Here is a 22,889-nt window from a genome sequence, read left to right as displayed (position 1 = left end):
TAAATGCGTTTTATCTTTATGGGAGAAAATCAGAAAATTGTTCTCATTGTTGTGAAAAATGCACCAGAGGGTAAGTGGGAAGAAATGAGAATTAAATCTGACAAAGTTAACCTTGACAGTAAGGTTGAGGTCATGAAGCTTATTTCTGAATTTTCAGCTTTCTCACATTTCTATTCCCCTGATGTAAATTTCTTGTTCTCTATATTTAATCTGAAATATAATTATGAGATATCTTTTTAAAATTGAGAAGACATTATTGATTTAGAATATTCCATAGTGTTTTAGAAAATACTATATTGCTAACCATGTTTTATATTGCAATGTCCCTGCATGCCACCTTCCAATCCAGTGAGAAAATGAATTTTCTGAATCCAAGTTTAGATAGGGAAGAACTATAATAGCATCCTTGACTTTTAAGGGTGGGACTAAATGTATGGTTTACAAATGCTGATAATTGAAAAGCAAAGCAAAAAGCAAAAAAAATAAAAAAGATGAATTGGGTTGTTCATTTGGAGCAAAGTCAGTGGCTGCCCAAAGGATATTTCAACATATTTGCATATGGATTGATCAAAACTCATTACTCCTTCTAGATAAGTAAATAAAAAGAACAAGAATCAAAGAGGTTTAATGCTAACCTAACAATAAAATCCTTTAGTGTAATAAAGCCTTCACTGTGGAAAATGGGATTGAAAGTGAAAGATAAAAGCAGAATAATGTTCAATTTTTCTTCTGATTTTTTCTTAATTGATGCAATACAATCCTTCAGGACTGTACAACTCGTCATTCCTCTGAAGACAGCGTGTTCATTTTCTGTTTTATTCCTAGGAAAGCAAATTCACAAAAGCCCAGCTCATAGGAATTCGTGAGGTTTCTTTTGTCTGGTACCCAGTGGATAGTTAGTAATATTAATTTCCACTACCTTTTCCTTTAGTTATGTGGATACACTTTAATTTATGTCACATTACTATAGCATGTTATTACAATATGTTTAACATATTATAATACATAGGCCTCTTATTAAAAGTTTCCAGGGAAATATACAGATAATTTTATTAAAAAACTAACCATGAAAATTCTGGAAATAATAGTTCTTAATATCCAAGAAGGGCATAAAAACACATTCAAGTTCATTGAATGGGAAATGAATAAATAAACATATGGCTGAATAAAGTGCATAGGTAAGATCAATGTAAATATATGCATGAATATCTTCAGCTTCTGAATGCTACTTCATACAATAAGGCATAATTGCAAAATCAAAGAAACATATTTGACTTTATATCAAATAAATAGCCTGCCCAGGGAAATAGGAAACAATTAACCTAAGAGGATTATTCAGTAATGCTGACATCATCTATCTCATTTAAAATGCTTCCTTCTACCACAGCATAAACCTAAGAATGTATATCTATCAATGCACACTTACTAAATGTCTATTTTAAAATATTTTGTATTATGAAATTCACTGAAATGCAAAAATGCACGTCAACCGATTTTCTAAACATTGATAGTAAATCTGGTTTGGGGTGATGGCACAATATTTTTTGCCCACAAATAACTCTGATAATACTATTTACCAGATAATACCCAGTAAGAGAGAGGAGTGGATCAGCATTTTTTCTCCCAAACAAATGCGTTTTGAAGTTTCATTGCACAGACAGAGTGATCTTCCAAAAATATATGTTAAAATATCTCAACTACTACTGAGCTATTTCAATGAGTGTGGCAGAAGGTGTTTTATCAGGGATACAAACCAAATCTTCTCCTCTTAGTTTATATCCACATAATGTAAACAAACCTAATTAGATGCCATACAATGTAATGCATAAATAAAATTAGATCAATTATTTGACATATTTTATTTTTTATTGAGTAGATGATTTACTAGAGAAAAGATGCCACTTAGAGTAGCTTGATTCTTCTTCGACCTTTAATTTAGCCTAATATATAGCTGTAAACAAGAGCTGAGCCATTACGCCTAATTAGGGTGAATTCCAGCCCCACCTCACAAGGCAGATTTACAGATAGGCTCTTTGATCCAGACACCTAAGAAACCTGGGCTTGAGGCAGAGAAAAGAGTCACATGGATTCTGGAGGCATTTATAATCCTGTATTAAAGGAGGATCAATCTTAGTGTGAATTAATGACTAATAGAACATAATGCGTGCCAATTTTCTCCCCAGTGGTAAAGCAATCATTTTGGACTCTCAGGTCTCTGTGAAGGATTCCTGTTGACACTGGACACTACTATCAAAACCTAGAAGAAATTTATCAGAGCTTCAGGAGATTTTCCTTCCAATTCTCATGGGAAGAAGGCAGTTATACCTTCTGGGACTCTCTCAACTGTTCTGAAAACTCTATCAACACATCTTCCTGTCCACTATGTCCAAGTAGCATAGCAGCCCTAACACTTCTCTGACTACATTCGGCTAGGGTTAACTGAACAAGTCACCCAAGATGTTTTCAGAGATTGCGTATTCCTGACATATTCAGGCTTTAGTCTGCTTGAAACTTTTAGATTTCTATTTTACACTGGTTAGCAAATTACTTTCCGCAGGAGAAGATATGACCACTTCTTTGTGTGAATAAATTTCATTCTAATTCAGCCATCTTGACTCAGGACTTAGTTGCCCATGGCTGCTCTTCTGCTACAATTTTGCCTATTGGGCAGTTGCTACAAAGATGTTTGACTGACAAAGCCTATAATATTTAGAACCTGGCCATTTGTAAAATATATTTGCTGATTTCTGCTCAAATATGATATAAGAAATAAACACATTGATTCAGATTTATTAGTTAATTTGTAATGATGCTGTTGATGGGGAGTAAACATGGTCATCACTAAGATAAGATTAATAAAATGATGCAAAGAAGTTATATTGGAAGTGACTTGCCTAAGAACAAATTTCAACATACTCAGGATTTGTATGACTAATTGAAATTTTCCACAGTGAAATTATTTCTTCCCACTGTATTCTATCAATTCCAGAAACATAATCTTTTTAAAATATATTTTATTGATTATTCCATTACAGTTTTTCTATTCCCCCCCTTCATTCCCCTCCACCCTGCACACCCCTCCCCCACCATTCCCCCCTTTAGTTTATGACCACGTGTCTCAAGTTCTTTAGATTCTATATTTCCCATACTAATCTTGCCCTCTCCCCTATATATTTTCTACCTACCATCTATGCTACTTATTCTCTGTACCTTCCCCCCTTCTCCTCCTCCCACTCCCCTGTTGTTAACCCTCCATGTGATCTTCATTTCTATGGTTCTGCTCCTGATCTAGCTGTCCTCTTAGTTTGCTTTTGTTTTAGATGTGTTTCTTAATAACTGTGAGTTTGCTATCCTTTCACTGTTCATCTTTTTATCTTCTTTTTCTTAGGTAAGTCCCTTTAACATTTCATATAATAAGGGCTTGGTGATAATGAACTCCTTGAATTTGATCTTATCTGAGAAGCACTTTATCTGTCCTTCCTTTCTAAATGAAAGCTTTGCTGGATAGATCAATCTTGGATGTAGGTCTTTGGATTTTATGACTTGGAATACTTCTTTCCAGCCCCTTATTGCCTGTAAAGTCTCTTTTGAGAAATCTGCTGACAGTCTGATGAGCACTCCTTTGTAGATGACTGTCCTCTTATCTCTTGCTGCTTCTAGAATTCTCTCCCTCATTTTAATCTTGGCTAATATAATGATGATGTGCCTTGGTGTGTTCCTTCTTGGGTCCAACTTCTTTGGGACTCTCTGAGCTTCCTGGATTTCCTGGAAGTCTATTTCATTTGCCAGATTGGGGAAATTCTCTTTTATTATTTGTTCAAATAAGTTTTCCACTCATGGCTGTTCCTCTTTCCATTCTGGTACCCCTATAATTCAGATGTTGGAACGTTTAAAGATGTCCTGAAGGTTCCTAAGCCTCTCCTCATTTTTTTTTTTGAATTCTTGTTTCTTCATCCTTTTCTGTTTGGTCATTTTTTCCCTCTTTCTGGTCCACTCTTTTGATTTGAGTCCAAGTTTCCTTTCCATTACTACTGGTTTCCTGTGCATTTCCATTCATTTCAATTAGTTTAGCCTTCATATGTTCCTCTAATTTGTGACTAAATTCCACCAGTTCTGTGAGCATCCTGATCACCAGTGTTTTGAACTGTGCATCTGAAAGTTTAGCTATTTCTTCATCGCTTAGATTTATTGGCTCTGGGGCTCTGAGTTGTTCTTGAGCCATGTTTTGATCTGTTTGTGCCTGTTAGGTAAGAGGAGCAGATCCTTAGTTGTTCACCAGGGTGGGGCCACCCAGGTGGCTGGTTTGTGAGGCTGTATATGGGGGCGGGGTCAGAAAGGGACAATAGCAGTCCCCTCTGCTGCTTCCCACCACTGGGGCCTGCATGGTCTGTCTCACTCCTCGCTCCTTCACCAGTTTATCTGCGCACGAATGTGTGACCGTGGTCAGCCCTTAGTGGGTCCACCTGCTACTCCACACCTGGGATCCTCCCATGGCTGCTGGAGCACCTGGGCCACGTGCCTGGGTCAGTCTGGTGGATCTTTCCTGCCCGACCCCACTCTGCTGCTGGCTCTGCCCCTCTTACTGGTTTGGCTGAAGGGTTCGTTGTTAGACTTTTGTGTAGTTCAATTTTCTGTGGTTTGGCTGCGTTTTTGTTGCTAAAACTTTGTTGTTTTTAAACTTGGTTGTGTGAGAAGGTACAGTGCTTCCACCTGTGCCTCCATCTTGGCGGAAGTCTCCCAGAAACATAATCTTACCAATCTTCATTTGTTAAACAGTATACAAGCAACAAAGTACATTTTAGGTAAAATACAATAAAAAATGACCAGAAGTAAGAGGAATAATTTTTCATTTTTATGAAAATATTCTGTTCCAAATAGTTTTGGATGAGTACCACTCAGAGCACCAGAAAGCAAAAAGACTGAAATCACTGCACAATCTTCTCACACTGGTTAGCACTGACAACTTCAGAAGTAAAGAGATCATACAATGAAGAGAAAATAAGATGCTCTCATCTTTAACTACCAACATTCATCATTTTTTCCTCCTATAGAACTTCAATCTCATAAAACCAAAATCCCATACTTTTGTGAATTACACATTTAAATGCACACTAAAACTACCTACTGCTATTTATTATGAAGATTTCTCAAAATCTTAAAACTTAATCATTCCAAGAACTCATTTAAAGATACTGTGCATCTTTAGTTCACTAAAATCTTACCCAATTCATAAAGAAAAAAATTTCTGAATTCGTAATGCAGTACTTTTGCATTTAGCCATCTGTGCACAATATGAATCATTTATTTTAATATTTTCCAAAGGATTTTATAAACCATAGCCTATATTTATCATTCTGTCTTTGATAAATAGCTATGTGAGCAAGGAATGGCCCTAGCAATTAGTGTAGCTATTCATGTAAAATTTCTCAAGTATCATTTTGATATCTTAGTATGATGAATTTCTTTTACTCTCTTCCTTAGTGTTATAAGAGGAATTTTTCATTTCACATTTCATGAATAACTTCAAATATGTCTCTATGGGAATTATAAACTTTCTAAAAGGAAGCATTTACCTTATTCCTAACAAGACTCTTAAACAGTTAAGAAAAATGAGAGGCTATATGTATCAAATACATTTTTTCTATTTTATGACAGATTTACTCAAAAGTATGTGAGAGTATTTTTATGCTCTTTCCATAATGTATAAGCTATCAATTGGAACTTAAAAAAATTATACTCTTCTAAGTTTTGTTAACAATATCACTACCAGGGCAAAAGTAAAATGACAATTTTAATTGTGAGAGAGAATGGTAACAAAGAAAAAGATATTTAACATTAAAGATCCATTACTGTATCCAAAATAATCCCCACTAATATCCATCTGATAACTACACAGAAAGAATATATACTACCATAAAATATCTGTCATTAAAAAGGTCAATATTTCCTAGATTATATTAAAACAAGTGCCTGAGTTAAATTTTACTACTCCATATTTGAAATGTCTTCATATATAAATAATTAACACTTCATGAAATTTATATTATTTAATAAAATGAAATTGGGAGATATATAAAAATAAACAAATACATTTCTAGCAATATGGATTACTGTAGAAAATACTTAGATGTTGATATTAGTTATTTTCTTATAAACATCAAATAGCACATTTACAGAAGCATGCACATGCATGAGGGTATATATTTTATAGAATACATTAATATTTACACACATATAAGTATGCATAAAATATATAATATAATATGTTAACATCTGATTCTTATTATTGTTTTTTGAAAACTTGGAATTACATAAAATAATATGTAAGCCAAACATTGTTAAAACTAGAAGAAATCTCAGAAATTATTAATACACAATTATTTACTTTGTATCAGAATTTAAAAAATGAATACCTGAGATTCAACACCACTTATTCATTAAAAACTATAGTGTTGATTGATCCAGGATTAGTAACAAATGTTAAAATTTCAGTGAAATATATACACTCTCTAAACCAGCAACTTTTCTGTTATTTCTACACAGAAGGGGAGGGAGCTAAGATTTAAGTAACCAGGGTTCCTGTTCTACTTTAGTCACATAGGCCTGTGACTCTGGGCAGCTAGATTTTCTAAAATGTTGTGAACTTCACCAATGGAAACCATAAGGATCTCCTCTGAATTGTTGTAAGGAGCTTAGATATAACACGTATTAAATTGCACTAAGCTATTTTAGGCTATAAAGCAACATTACTCAAGTGCCATAAACATTCTCCTTCATATGGATATTTCTAATAGAAAGTTACAAATATAGAAGAACTATTAATGTGTCACTTAGTTCAAGATATTTATTTTTGATGGATGAAATAATACTACAGTATATGACATACACATATAATGATGAATGTAATGACATACTATATGCAAGAAATGTTAGTAATAGTGGGCTTAAAATCCCTTCTATGTGTTAGAAAGATGTGAGTGATGTAACCGAGCACCTGAACCTGGGGATATATTTAGCCTTACACATTGATTCAAACTAAACCTCTATGGATATTGCATAAAAATGGCAACATCCACTCTTATATGTTTCTCAGGTCTTCTTTCCTTAACAATTTTACAAAAATAAATATAAAAAAGAGGTCTGATTGGGAGTATGGGCATTGTCAGATGAAGAATATTGGATCTGTATTTCATGTTTCCACCTTTTGTTACCCTTGTCTCAGATGCCTGTTCATGATGGTATTCCCCAGTGTCCAAAGATTTAGCCAGGTGTGCAGCTCACACCTGAGCCTGTGAAAATCCTCTTTCCCAGATGGCTCTACTCATAGTTGGTGTTCCCTGATGGGCTTGTGTCAATGCGGTTGACTGACTTCCTTTGGAGCAAAGCATAAACTACTGTACAGAAACAGGAAGAAAATAATAAGAAAATTGTTGTCCAAATCTAAATGCTTTTTAAAAAGCATTTCCTCCTAAAATGAGAAAACAAAAATTGAAAAATCAAGCAAAATAAACTTCTGGTATCAGACAGTCAATGGTAGAGGCAGCTGCAGCAAATATGATAATAAGAGAGGAAGCGAGCTTAATTGAAACAGATGTTTTCAAATGTGCATTTTTAAATGGTATACAAACATTGATGTAAAGTAAATTTTAAATAAAATTGAATGGATTGGAAATATAATTAAAATCCAAAAGAGGCAAAAATAATCTTGATGAAAAGTGAATTAGAATAATAAACAATAATTGGTGTTGCTTAGACAACAAAGTATTAGTGAGTAGAGGAGAATTATCTTTTATTTTAACTTCAGTGCTATTTAGGCAAATGTGTCTAACAAGGTCTCAGTAGACATTTTCCATGATAAGAAACTTTACAGCAAATAGAACTTTGGAAAATGTGTCCTCTCAACATTTTAAAACACAATCTAATAAACACTCACCCTGCAAATTTCTATAGAATTAAAAGGAAAACTTTATTGTGATAATTGGGGAAAAACACTTCAGTTTATTTTATTATCCAAATTTCTCCTCCTTACAGATTACAAGTTGTCAGGAATAGTGAAGGGTCTGAGATTTCTACTTTCAAGCCATCAAGATAGACTGCCAGTTTCATAGAAGATGGCACAATACACAAGACCCCTTAATCAGAGCAAAGCATTGCACTATGCACAATACAACAAGCAGCATGAATACATGCAAAAATAATTCTGTCAGCTCTCCTTGCCCCAACTTTCAGAGTCCATGTGTCTAAACCTAGGTGTAAGTGAGACTACAAAAAGAATGGGGGCCCCAGTGGATTTAGAGAACCTAAGTATTTTATAATAAAGAGTAAGCAAATAGCTCTTTGTTCTGGAGGGAGACAGTATCTTTACCTTTCAGGATGTTCTTCTGTACAAATATCTTTGCAAGACAGACCATAAGAAAGGCAACCAATGCCAATATGTGCAAAAGTATAAGAGACCACAAAGTGCGTCCTCCAAGCGCAAGTGTTTTTTACTCTGACACCAGATTCAGTCCCAAAACATGAGACAACCAAAGTGGTTTCTTGAGAACATCTCTTTCTTCAGCTTTTCTCCCATTTTTACCTTGGTACCACTTTTGTTTTAAATTTTATTTATTGGAGTGACATTTGTTCACCAAATCATACCCGTTGCAAATACAGTTCAATACAGCATCATCTGCACACCGCATTCTGCTCCCATCACCCCAAACAAAATCTCTTTCCATTGCTATCCCCCCACCCCAGTTGCCCACCTCCACTTCCTTCATCTCCCTTTTCCTCTGGTTATCGCCACACCATTGTCTGCATCTGTGTTTTATGTTTATATATATATTTGGTTAATCTTTTCCCCTTCTTTTACCCAGTCCCCCAACTCCCTCCTCTCTGAAAGCTGTCAGTCTATTCCATGTATCCATGACTTTGTTTCCACTTCATTCCTCAGTTAAATTTCACATATAAGTGATATCACATAGTACTTATCTTTCTCTGACTGGCTTGTTTCACTTAGTACAATAGTCTCCAGGTCCATCCATGCTGTTCCAAAAAGCAAGATTTACATTTTTTTCTTTTTTCTTAATGGCCCAGTAGTATTCCATTGTATAAATGTACCACATCTTTTTATTCACTCATCTACTGGTGGGAACTTACCACTTTTTTAATTTCACTTAAGTATCCTCACTGCTGTTGAGTAACGGTTGTTGCACATGTTCTGTAATGGTCATATTGGGAATATTACTGGGAAAGAGACACCCATTATGCCTTTTTGGAACAGAACAAGTGCACACTGGGCAGAACAGAGGCATGAAAAGGCTACTGAAACAGTTCTGCCAACTCGGATACAGACATTAGAAGAACGGCCAAGTGTGGTGCCCACGTCATAAACACCGAATGCTTCTGAATTATACTTGTTCCTGCACAAATTTGGATTTGAATATTAACTAAAATGTATTTAAATTTAGCATAATTTAAGTGTATTTCAATTTTCTTTTATAATAAAATTAAGGTTATTTTAGGTTGGTTTTTTTTTTCCCTCTCAAAAACCAAAGTGGATTTGATGCCTGAGGGACAGAATTGTCCAAAAGCTCATTCACTCACATAACTGTTGGTAGATGCTCTCAGCTGGAAACTCCACTTAGATGGCTGGTAAAAACACGTGCATGTAGCCTTTCCGTGTGGCTGCCTGGGCTTCTTCACAATGTGGTTCCTGCCTTTAAACAGCAAGAACATAAGCGATGCTGGAAGCAGCTGAGTTGCCTTTAGAGCCTCGCCACAGATGTTACATAGCATTACTTCTGCTGTAGTCACGAGCCCACAGATAAAAAGGATCCCTAGTCTTCAAAGGGAAGACTATCAAAGTTGCATTATAAAAATAACATGTGGAAGAGGTGACATCATCTTGGAAATCTTTGGAGAATATAATCTACAAAGTTCCAGGTACACCGTTGTAGTGGAGCTGCCTTGCACTGGCTTACAACAGTTGATTTTTTGCATCACCTGCCAACTCTGCATTCAGTGGCATCACACTCAAACCTGAGAACAAAAGTACTGAAGTTGTGTTAATCCAAAAAAAGCCACAAATGCCTTTTCTTCTTTTAAATCAGAGCTGATTCTTAAATACTTACCTACAAGTAGTTGCCCATATGTCACCTCAGCCATCTTTGAGATATTTTCATTCCTCTTCAACTTCACTTTCCATTTTGATTTTCTATAACTTAAACACTAAGATACAAGAAAACTTCTAACACATTTTCATAACTCCTTAGATACTAAGATAATGAAATAGGAAAAAAAGAAAATATTGATAGATGATAGACATAAAATAATATCAAATTAAGGAAGAGTATTTTATAACTATTGAATTCTTTACATTTGCATTAGATCACATAGTCTTTACTGGTATTTACAAATGTCTTCTTTTACCATCCAATTCACATTCACTTTGCCCTGAGCAAGAACTTGGTTGGTTATGGTGACTGGCTGGTTTGAATAACCTACACCTTCTTTCCAAAAGTGTCTGAGCAATAAGTACTTCTTTTTGTTTTAGTTTTTGATGTGATTTCCCATAAAGGCATATCAAAATAAATAAGAGTAAAAATAGGTGTCCCACAAAGTCTTCCTCTACCCCAAATGGGGTACATTTGGGGTTAATAATTAATCAACCTAGCCAGTATTGTAACTGTGTTCTTTGTTCTTTTTTTCTATTCATTTCAAAATGGCCATGTGGCACACCCAACTAAGTTCTCTAAACCAGCAGATCCCATCTGTGAAGGTAAAGGAAGAAATCATTTTATTGGTAGATCATAAGAGTTTGTACAAAGAGGAGCCCTTCATACTTGCTCCCTTTGATTGCCAGATATGTGAATCCTGATGCTGGAAGGAAAGCAACTCATACTGATTCAAATCAAATGCCAATACTGTATTGACACCTCAGTGACTGATTCTGAATGCACGCTGTTCTATCAGGTATAAGTTATGCTGTTTTAGAGTGATGGGAAGTGAGACCAGTGAATTCAAATGTCAGAGTTGATTGTTGTTTCACACACTGTAAAGGGATTCCCTAGTTAGAAGCAATATTCTGTTGATTCTGGGCTGGTCCTCAGTTTTGGCTCAAATAACTTTTACAGGACTTTTTTTGATAAGTTTGAACTTTCATTGCTAATGGCTTTGAAGAATAGAGTCATGTAATCATGAGCACATCAGTATAGAGAATATTTTCATGGTTGTGAAAGTTTGTTCTCAGGTCCCGGTGGAGGACACACAGGAGGCAACCACACACTGATGCTTCTCTCCCTTTCTCTCTTCCTTCCCCTCTGTCTATAAAAAGATAAAAACTCTTTAAAAAATAGAAGTTCAATTAGTAGCAAAAATACAATTAAATGGTCTAATTTTTTAATTTAAATTAGATTAAAAACCATGCCAATGTAGGGTCAGGAATATATTCTTGATCTGAATATATTGACCTAATTTTAAAACTACAATAATAAAACAGGCAATCATTTAGGACCAATAAATCAGACAAGTTCATTACATTAAAGGTGTGCATTTAAAAAAATTTGGGCATTTACTTAAGTTTATTAATGTATTAGTTTTTTATTTTTTATTTATTAAATGTATTTGTTAAATTATTAATTGTCTCAAATTCATAACTCTATATCTCCTCCCATATACATTACTTCCTTTTATCGTCTCTGTAGTGTTGCTCTAGACAAATAAAATGCTTCCTGGTGAATGTGCCTCAATATATACAACTTATTTCCAATCTAAATTAAGTGTAAATTATGTCATGATTTAATATTACCGCTCATTTAAAAATATGCAAACATGCAAATCAATACTCGACCTTTGGCATTTAAATATTTATTAAAGCATTAGAGAACTATAGAAAACCTTTGCCAAAGAGAGGCTCTTAGTGTTAGTCTTCCAATTTTCTTTAAATTTTGATGTTATAATTGAAAATCCTTCATCATACCAACTTCCAACAATGCTAAGTGTTGTCTTCACTATCTGAATTTAATGGACACAAAGGAAATATTTTATCCTTGAAAATATATTTTGTACTTTTAACATTATATGAAATTAAATATTTTATGACTTAGTTACTTACCACCTAAAGATCTACAAATCAAATTTTTATAGTGCTTGTATGTGTGTTGGTATTTAATTTGTCTGTATACATACAGTCTGTAAAGAGAAACCTAGAAATAGAGAAATAGTCACTTTAAATTATCCACATTTTCTGTTACTTAAATTATGTGCATACCTTGAAAATTTTATAATTTACTCCCAAGATTCCATAGCCTAAAACAGTATGCATACTATTAATTTAATCAAAAATACTTCACTGGAACAGATACCAATAACACAGACAAAGTCGAGGTTATATCTCACCATGTAATCATATCATTTATCCATGATATTATTTTGAGTTCATGAGGAGGCATAAATAACCTAATCTCTTAATTTGTGAACCCAGTATTGATATTGAAATTTATGTTGGCTTTGAGATTTATGTTGGTTATGAGATTTATTTTTAACTCGGTTTTTATATCTTAATGTATACAAATATGTACTAAAGAGATTATCTATAATATATACACGTAATATGGACATCATGAATTAACGAGTTAATATTATTTGCAAATTACTAACTAACATTGGGTGAGGGAAATTATATCGAGGGATACTAAATGAGCAAGGTCTTCCAGCCTCCTGTACAACTAGTTACCATACAAAACATTTTCTCAAGGGAATTCTATGTCTTGCCCATTAAAATCTGATTTCTCATAGCAGAGAAATAAAAGAGTGACATAGAATATAAATCACCTAAAATCAAAATGTACATGTGTGTGTATATGTAATAAATTTGTCTGGTGTGGCACATCATCTAATTTTTTCTATAAAAGATAAAAATACACAGTGGTAAAATTAAAATTTTTATAAAGACAACAATGTTTATGCTTTTCATGACAAGTTTAAATTGTCTTTGAATATCTCTTTGTTCTGCTGCTGGTAGCGAATTTTTGTACCAATTGCTCCACAATCAAACTGAATCTCAGGCAGTGAGGAAAAGCATTCACTTTGACTTTGATCTGTTTCCCAGAAGATTTAGCTGCAGAAAATGTCAGACTGAAATTGTTGCAGGTGTGCTGAAATGCTTCAGGGAAGGTCCCTTTTTCCTTCCTCACTGTATAATTCACTCTCTAGTACCGGGAAATGTAGGTTTTTGGAGACTAATTTGTTTGAGTGGGGGTGGAAGGAAACAGCATACTCTTTTTGGCCGGTCTCTCTTTTACTCTTTCTGACTTTATTTATTTTGTATTTGTTTATTTATTATAACAGTGATTCCAAGAGCAGATCTCAAGTAATATTCAACTTGGCAAAGGCAGTCAAATAAACTCCCTAGTTCCATTTCTGATTTAATCTCAGAGAACATTAATGTGGATTTTAAGTTTCCCTTAGCAATTTTTCTTCTATTTCCTTGACTCTAGCAACTGAACTGCCCTTCTATTTCACTAATCAAACCATTGGGTGTAAAATCCTGACAAAATATCTTTCCAATATCTGTCTCTACTCATCACAGTTCAGGCTTTAGCTTTTGTTGGACAAAACCAAATAAGGGTAGAATCTAGGGTAGGACCGAGGGATGGCTGGGGTGGGGGAGGAGTGGTGGGGGTGATGGAGACAACTGTACTTGAACAGCAATGAAAACAAGTTTAAAAAAAAGAGTGCCTTGGGGCCAAACGCTAAATTATTTTTTATTTTAACTGCTGAGAATAAAAATACTAACGGATCTATTCTGAGATATTTGAAATATAATAGATTTGTATTTTATTAAAATAAAATTTCACTGACTACCGTTTGAACAGAAAGTCACTATGTTCTTCAGTTCAGAGAAATGACACATTAGTTCTTTTTTCTTTTACTCATTAGTATAATTACTCCAGCGACTACGAGTGTGGTGAGAAAAAATTTATTTATAAATATCGTTAAGCATGACTGAAAAGCAGCAGAAGAGTATATCACATTTCCTTGAGCAAATGAAAGTGTCCTTCTTTATCACTATGTAGTGCATTACTTTTCTCTGTTTAAACTAAACACCAAAACACCTCAGAGAGAAAATGTGTTATTTTATGTAAAATACCATTCACATGTCTATGCAATAAGATTTGGAAAATTATGAAACAGTGGAAATAGAAAGATACTGTTATTTGTATACTTGAATCTGATAGGGGACTCAAAAGTTGGAAAATTTTAGCTTAAGGTAAAAAGTTATAAGCCTAGCAAGTAATGTATATGTTAAAGCTTTTGTTTCAGAAACTACAGGTAAAGCCCATCCTGGCTCCTGGGAAAATAGCCGACCTCCTGGGGCACTGTTACAGATTACCGTCTAAGGATAGCTGGAGGCATCTGGGCCATTGTGTTCCAGGGAGAGACACAACCACCCACCCCAGGACAGAACACCTAGGACACATATATTGAAGTTTCTTTCACCTAAACCTCCCTGAATTTCAAAAGTCTTCACCGCACCTTGTTCATTCTCTGTTATAAAAACTCTGGCCCAGAAAGAAGAGGGAAGATAGTTCTTTGGGGTTCTTTTGGGTTCTTTTTGGGTCTTCTCAGATCACCGGCCATCTGAATAAAGTGCCCATAAAGATTCAATTGCTGTCATTGCTTATTGGGTTTGGTAGTGACATGCATCCCGAACACTGGTGTGCTTTCCAGTTTCAAATCCATAGGATATTATTTGTCTTCATGAAAGCTGTAAATTTTTAATGTGTTTTATCTTTAATGTTATTATTACCATGAGAAATCTCTTATTTTGTAGCTATAATTAATATATGGTGGGCACAGCATATGGCTTCCAGCACCTTCAAAATGCTTTTAGCACATTTATCCACATCAAATTCTTAATGGCCTATAAATGGTGGCTAATAAATTATGCTTGACCAGAGAAAATTACACTTGACTCTTGAAAATGTGGTTGTGATGATTTTGAGTAGTTAAAATTTTAATGGAGAATTATTTAGACAAACTAAAATAGCATACTGTTGTTATATAATGTTTTTTTTATTAAAATATAAATGTACTTGAAAATTTGAAGGACCTATCTAACAAAAATAAGAAACATCTGTTTCTCTTTTTAGATTAAAAATTGTTCTACTTGGAATTGTATAAAGTTTACCTACCTTATTTATTTACTTTTATTATTGTTCAATTACAACAGTTCCCATTTCCCCCCATTATCTCCTCTGCCCTACCCACCCCCCATCTTCCACATTCAATTTTATCCCCCCCTTGTCTTTGTTATTGGGTCCTTGATGCATCTTCCTTGATGAACATTCCCTCTCTTTTCCCCATAACTCCCCTCTCTCCTCCCCTCTGGTTTCTGTCAGTTTGTTCTTTATTTCCATGTATCTGGTTATATTTTGTTTGCTTGTTTATTTTGTTTATTAGGTTCCACTTATAGGTGAGATCATATGGTATTTGTCTTTCACTGCCTGGCTTATTTCACTTAGAATAATGCTCTCCAGTTCCTTCTAGGCCATCATGAAGGGTAAGAGTTCTTTCTTTGTGCTGTGTAGTATTTCATTGTGTAATTGTACATTTTTAAAAACATTATAGTGTTTATTTTTGAAAAACAGATATAAATAGAACCATGGAGTTGAAATCTATATTGCACAAGGGTCAACTAACTCCACAGTGAAGAGGTGAGGACAGGAAACATATTCATTCAGTGATGAATGAATTCAGCTATTCCTGCTGATCACCTTTTTTTCTTCTTATTGTACCACAATTTTTTAATCCACTCATTTACAGATGTATACTTATTCTGTTCTCAGCACTTGGCTATTGTAAATTGTGCTGTCATGAACATTAGGGTGCATAGGTTCTTTCAAATTGGTACTTCAGGATTCTTAAGGTATAATCCCAGCAGTGGAATTGCCAAGTCAAAAAGAAAGGTTTAATCTCCAAATATATATAAAGAACTCATGGACTCCATGCCAGGAGAACAAAAAATCCAATTAAAACATAGGCAAAGGACCTGAACAGACACTTCCCCAAGGAAGACACACAGAAGACCAAGAGACATAAGAAAGGATGTTCAGCATCACTAGTCATCAGAGAGATGAAAATTAAAACCACAATGAGATATTGTAACAAGGTGCAGTCAGGAGGGGAGCCATAAAAAAGGATTTGGGATGGGGTCCAGAGCTCAGGGTGTCCAGGAAATATTAAGATGTCCTCACCCCCCCCAAGGGGGAAGGGACAAATGGAGCAGGGCCATTGAGAGCTGTTTTGCATAGCAACAATTTCTCAGCTAACCTCTGGAATGGTCATTTAATGTATCTATAACCTTTAACTGTTTTCACAGATATGTTAAATAGCTGCGGCCAGGCTTTGAGCCAGGGAGAAGGGAGTGGCTTCTACCCAGGGCTGGTCTCCACCCCCAGAGTTACAGCATCCGGGCGAGAGCTTGGAGTTGATTGGCTTCACACCATGGGGCCACACCTGCCCAGACTCACTATGGCAGCCCAGTAAAGCTGAGAGGGCATGGGAGTCCTGCCAGGTGTAACTGATCATGGGAAGAGTTGGAAATAGGGGCTGCAAAGGAAGACTGGTGTGGGAATTTAAACACAGACGCGGCAGCCACTGGGGAGAGCCAGGAGGTTTGGGGCAGAGTTAGGATCCCCTCTGGCCCATGTGTCTTTGCCAGACTGGGAACCTCTGCAGCCAGGTGAAGAAGAAAGCCACAAGCTTTTGTTCAGAGTGTGGACCCCTGCAGCTTTGGTAGAAGAGGCCCACGTGGCTTTGGGTTGCTTCCTTTGGCCGTGTGGCCTGGGAAGCAGGGGAGACTTTGCTTGGAAAAAGGGTGAAAGAACTCTTTGCCAGTGGACCATGAGAAGGTGCCAAATGACTTTGGATTAATTGGAGATTCTGCCTGGATGGCGACATAGCTGATGGTGCAAGTGGCCTGAAACACAGATGTGGGCTTCTTTTCCTGAGATATGGTACCCCGAGTTAGGGCAAGGGGAAGGAAATGCTGTGGGTGTCTGTGGTTATCCTGAAGGACTTTAATACTTTCCTGGGGACACTGGGTCACTACTTTAAGTCTGAATAGCTTTAAATAAACCTTTCCTTTTCTTTTCACAGATCTCTGGCATTGAGAAATGTCTTTCCTCTGGTGGCAGACAGATGAGCCCAGTAGGTATTTGTATACTGTCCTTGGGAGGGGCCCCTGTTGTTCTGCAGTAGTTTTTGGCATCCCTGGGTGGGCCAAATATTGCCCCCCTGGACCTCTGTTCAGTAACAATACCATTTCACACCCAATACAGTGGCCATCATTAACAAATCAATAAACAATAAGTGCTGGTGAGGTTGTGGAGAAAAAGGAGCCCTACTACATTGTTGGTGGGAATGCAGACTGGTTCAGACACTGAGGAAAACAGCATGAATTTTCCTCAAAAATCTAAAAATGGAATACTACCTATTTTATAATGTATCTCACAGCTTAAAAATTTCATGAAATCCAACTTGTTGGAACTAGGTAATATTAGTTGAAAACTGTCATTTATTAAAAGTCACAGAAAAAGCTATTACCTTCACAAAGGTGTTATTTCAAAGTATTGGGAATGCTGGGAATAGTAAAATTTCAGTGCCAATATTTTATTTTAGAAATTGGGTTACCCTGGGTTGTTCACGTGAGCAAATACTGCCAAATTTTTTATGATGTCTTATAATTTTAATATTTCCCATTCTTTAACACTTTTGATTACTGTAAGGTAGAACAAAAATAATGGATAATAATATAAAAAGAGAAATAAAATTTAAAAATTATCTCTTAAATTATTACATTTAATGCACAGCCTTAAATATTAGCTTAGCAACCAACAATATTTACTATTCATTGCATGTCAACCTATATATTTGTCAGTGTGCATACTGTAGCTGCTAGTAACCAACTAAACAAAAAAAATGTCAATATACTTATAACTCTTGATTTCTAAGTGTTAAGGACAAAAAGGCTGCTTTATAGGAGCATAATAAAATCAATTATTTATAAAAATCTTCAATAATGAGGAATTATAAATACATACAAAATTGCTTTTATTCTGCTTTTAAAAGAAAATTGTTTAGTTAAAGAAAAGTAGTTTGATGAGGGCCAATATTTAATGTGTGAAAACAAATATTTTTTCAAAAGTGTTTGGTTATAGTTTCAAAGATTTTTAAAGGAAGATTTATATTTTTGCAAATAATTAATGTCTTTTAAAAATATGCAAATTAAAAGTAACATATTACATTATAATCTACTTCATTTTTCTCACTGTATTAGAGGAGAAAGTGAAAATAACTTTGGCATTAAAAACAAAATAAAACAAAAATTAAATAAGCTAAAAACTTTATTTTTTAACAAGATTTCCCTAGTTCTGCTGAAACGCTGTTAATTGATTCAAGCACTATATAAAAATAACTTTGGTTAAAAGTACTTTTTTGTAACTAGTAAAATATAGGAGCTTTCACTTTTTAAAGTATAACTTCATATAATTTTCCTTTCTCTTTTTTGATAATTACTTGTTGATTAAGTATAGAGAAAATATGAACTATAATTTATATGATGTGACAATAGTATTTATGTACATGAATTAATTTCTTTTGTTAAGTGTTTATTGAATTTATAAAGATGGCATTCGTTAATCAAATTACACAGGTTTCAAATGTACAACTATAAAATAATACTTCATCTGACTACATTGTGCATTTGGCCACCAAAAGTCTAGACACCCTCCATCACCATTCATTCCCCCCTTTACTCCCTTCTACCCCCCCACTCCCTTTCCTTGTGCCATTTCTTAAAACGTTGATAAACAAGGTGTATAACTAGAAGAACTTAAGGTTAGATATCCAATGTTAGATTCCCAGTTTAGATAGTAATGACTACCAGTATTTATGGATTATAGGGAAACTACTAGGCATGAGGACATTTTTTGAAATTTCTAAACTTTTTACAGATACATGATATTTTTTCTCATTTTACAGATGAGTCAATTCACTTACAGATGGGTAAAGTCAATTACCCAAGATTACTCAGGAAATGTGGAAACTTTGATCTCAATATGCTCCTGTAATAACCATCCATTATTCAATGGACTTTTATCAAATTAAAAACCATGGTTTTAATTAGTCATTGGGCAGACTTCCAATTTCCTCTCAAGATGTAAAGTGCTAGAAAGAATGTTTCTCCTCTCCATATTTAAATAAATAAATAAATAAAAATCTGTACACTCTGCAAATAAATATATGACCATTCTTGACCTTATTTGGCAAAGTGAGGTTACAGGGCAAAAGCAAATTATATATAAAATACATAGTGGAATACGAGTAATTAATAGAGTGAGGTAAGGCACAAGTGTTGGCTTACATGAGGTACTATACAGGGTTAATATAATTCAGCAAGCAGATTTCGATGAATATATGGAAAATGCATGTGCACTGGTAAAAATACATGTAACCCCTATGGATAACTGATACTTGGGTAATCTACACCTATTCATAGGTTTTTCTTTCTTTCTTTCTTTCTTTCTTTCTTTCTTTCTTTCTTTCTTTCTTTCTTTCTTTCTTTCTTTCTTTCTTCTTTCTTTCTTTTTAATAAAACCAATCATATGCTAACAAAAAAGACTGGTAAGTGCCGTAAGAAAATACATACCCACTTGTAGTTCAGATACAGCAAACAGCAGCTTCAGGAAAGGAATGATAACACAATTGGATGTTTTTCTTCCACTACTGTGTGGGACCGAAGGCTTTATCTGTAGAAAAAGGACAGGAAAATTCTGTTGAAATTAAAAACCACTGAATTTGAAGAATGGAAGTAAGGGACACACACACATTCTCTCCGTCTCCCTCTATCATCTCTATCTCCATCTCTATCTCTTCTCCATCTTTCTATCTGCATTATCACTATCTCTTTCTATCTCTCTCCCTGTGCCCCAGAGTAGGAAACACACCAGCCAGCATGGTGTCTGCCCAACATGCAATTTTAACCAGAGCAACAAAATTAACTTGGTACTGCTCCCATCACTGGCAGACTAACTAGTATTGACAAGTAACAGCAAAATATTTTAGGGAGAGGGAAAAAGAGGAGTGTAAGTGAGAAGGAGGTATACTCTGAGGCCTTGCCTAAAGCTGAAGATGGTACAGACAGTGAAATACACCCTCTAGAAAACCCATAATTGATATGTTAAAGGATCCTGTAGAAAACATGGAACAAATGTAAGAGAATATGGGTACCTTCATCAGAGAGATAGAAAAGAAACTTTCAGAGTGAGTTAAATATAAATGTTGGAAAAGAAAAATGTAAAAGAGAGGAAGAATGCCCATGATGGCCTCACTAGGAAACCCATCACAGCTGAGGAAATCAATAGGTGAACTAGAGATAAAACAGCAAAAACTAATCAAACTAAAACACAAAACATAAGAAGAACAAAAAACACTAAAGTATTGTCAGGCACTATCATGTGTTCTAACATATGCATAAATGGAATTTTATATAGACAAGTGAACAAGAAGAAGTAATATTAAAAGAAAAGGTGGACAAGTCTCTTTCAAAATGAATGACTCTCAACCACATATCCAGAAAAAGCAGACAACAGTAGGTAGGCAGAACAAACACACAGGCACTCCACCTAAACAAAACACAACGATTAATTATAAAAACAGCGTCTAGGGATATCTCATGCATACTGGGGTTGGGGGGTACGATAAAGACAAATATAAGATATCCTTCATACTAAAGAACTTAAATAAAATATACAGATTTCTCATACAATTTCAAGCAAGTTAGAAGACAATGGTAACACAACTTTAAAGAGCTAAAAGGTAAAACAGAATATTATATTTTCTTATTTTTTATTACTGTTAGTAAAATTGATTGGCTAAAATAAAAATGAGAGCAATGCATTATATTCAGTGGGACAAAAGGTTTATGGTTGCTTGCATAAAAATAATCCAATAATTAATAATAATATAAGAATGAATTGTCCTTCACACTCTCACAGCTCTCAACCTACTTTTACCTACAGTTACTCACTATGAATGCATAGTGTATGTAAAAGTAAAATGAGGCAGAGATAGAACAATGAAAGAGAGAAAGCAATTTATAATAGACTAATGCCTTTATGCTACATACAATGCGGTATAATGTTATTTGAAGGTAGATTCTAATTCATTGTGTATTGTAACTTTAAGATCCCACTAAAATTATTTCAGAGAAGGCCTAAATACTAAACAGAGTATGGAAAAAATGTCACACATACAATCATTTGAAACCTCATTTTAGAACACTAAAGCAGATCATGTATTTAGTTTTAAATAGGCAAAATTTCATAGAATTTTTCAAGGAAACTCCAATCACTGAGGGCAAAAGAAAGATTATCTACCCCTTAAATTATGAAAGGTTGAGAAGAAGGAATTTGGGCTTTGCTCATGTCTTAGTACATCCTAGCTTAAAAGATTGATAAATTTTAATTCTTGTATGAAATGTAGAGAAAATTAAGTTAGTGAAAATCCCTTTGAATTGTGTTAGTAAAGATTCCACACTATTAGCCTTGACTGGGTAGTCCGGTTGGTTAGAGCATTGACCCCATATGCCAACATATTAGTTTTAATCCTGGGTCAGGACACATACCGGAATCAACCAATGGGGGTGTGGAAGGACTGAGCAATGGGTCAGTGTTTTGCTCTCTTTCACCCTCTCCCTTCCTCTCTTTCTCTAAAACCGAAAGATAAAATATTCTTAAAGATTCCACACTATTGTTAATTCTGCATACTCATAGATTATTTGAAAAACAAGTTAGTGATGTGAGTAAAAATGATACATTTTGATATCTGTTTGGGAAAAGGTAGAAAAGCTTTTATTTCATGTTATTTCTTGATACCATTTAGGCTAGCCAGTTACCAGAAATTTATTTTAAGGATGTATTGCTGTTTTTCTATTAAATCATATTTATAATAGCAAATATGGGCAAAGGTACTAGTTAAGAATGTAAGTTCTAGTGACACCCCAAATTGCACTCCCTAATTTTTTCAAACCTTCTTTTGTCTCTGTTTTTCTTGTATGCTATTTCCCCGCCACTTAATGCCTTTTCTCCTCTCTTTCATATGGATAGAAAAACTACACATATGCATACAAATTCACATTGCTTTTCATGAAGTGAACCAGGTCATTAGGTTTGTCTTATTAATTAATTTATGCTGTGTTAAACAATGACTAATTATATATGCCATGATATGGAAAGATGTGCAAGGTATGCATGAGGTAAAACAGTCTACACAAACTGACTTATTTTTTTGGAAAGAAAGTATTTTCATAGATATACTTTTTGTTATTTCATAAATAAGTTAATATTTGGATGAGAAGCTTGGGTGGAAATAAGCATGTACCCGTCTACAAAAAAAAAGAAAGTAAAAAGAAACAAAAAAAGAAGCATACACATTTGCATCGTATTATATCCTGTTTGAATAACAAGTGAATATAAATTATTACATATATCATCCCCTAATCCAATTAGAAACTTAGAAAACTTCAAGTCTATTTTATATGGAATGTGAAATTAATATGGTAAAGACTCTACTCCTAATAGGACTGTCTTTGGAAATATGGACTTTAAAGAATTAATTAAGGTTAAGTGAAATCATGAGGGGAGGGTCTAATGCAGTAAAAGTGGTGCCCTTATCAGAGGAGGAGGAGACACCAGGAGCACACGTGCGAGAGGAGGGCTCAGTGAGAAGGTGGCCACCTGTAAGCCACTGAGAGATGCCTCAGGAGAAACTCAGCCTGCAGGCACTTTGACTTGGCCTTCCAGCCTCCAAAACTGAGAAAAAAACTTTTCTGTTATTGAAGC

Source organism: Artibeus jamaicensis, unplaced genomic scaffold, assembly GCF_021234435.1.
Source record: "Artibeus jamaicensis isolate MK-2021 breed Jamaican fruit bat unplaced genomic scaffold, CSHL_Jam_final scaffold_474, whole genome shotgun sequence".
Classification (NCBI taxonomy): Eukaryota; Metazoa; Chordata; class Mammalia; order Chiroptera; family Phyllostomidae; genus Artibeus; species Artibeus jamaicensis.
Note: the sequence above shows the minus strand (reverse complement) of the source record.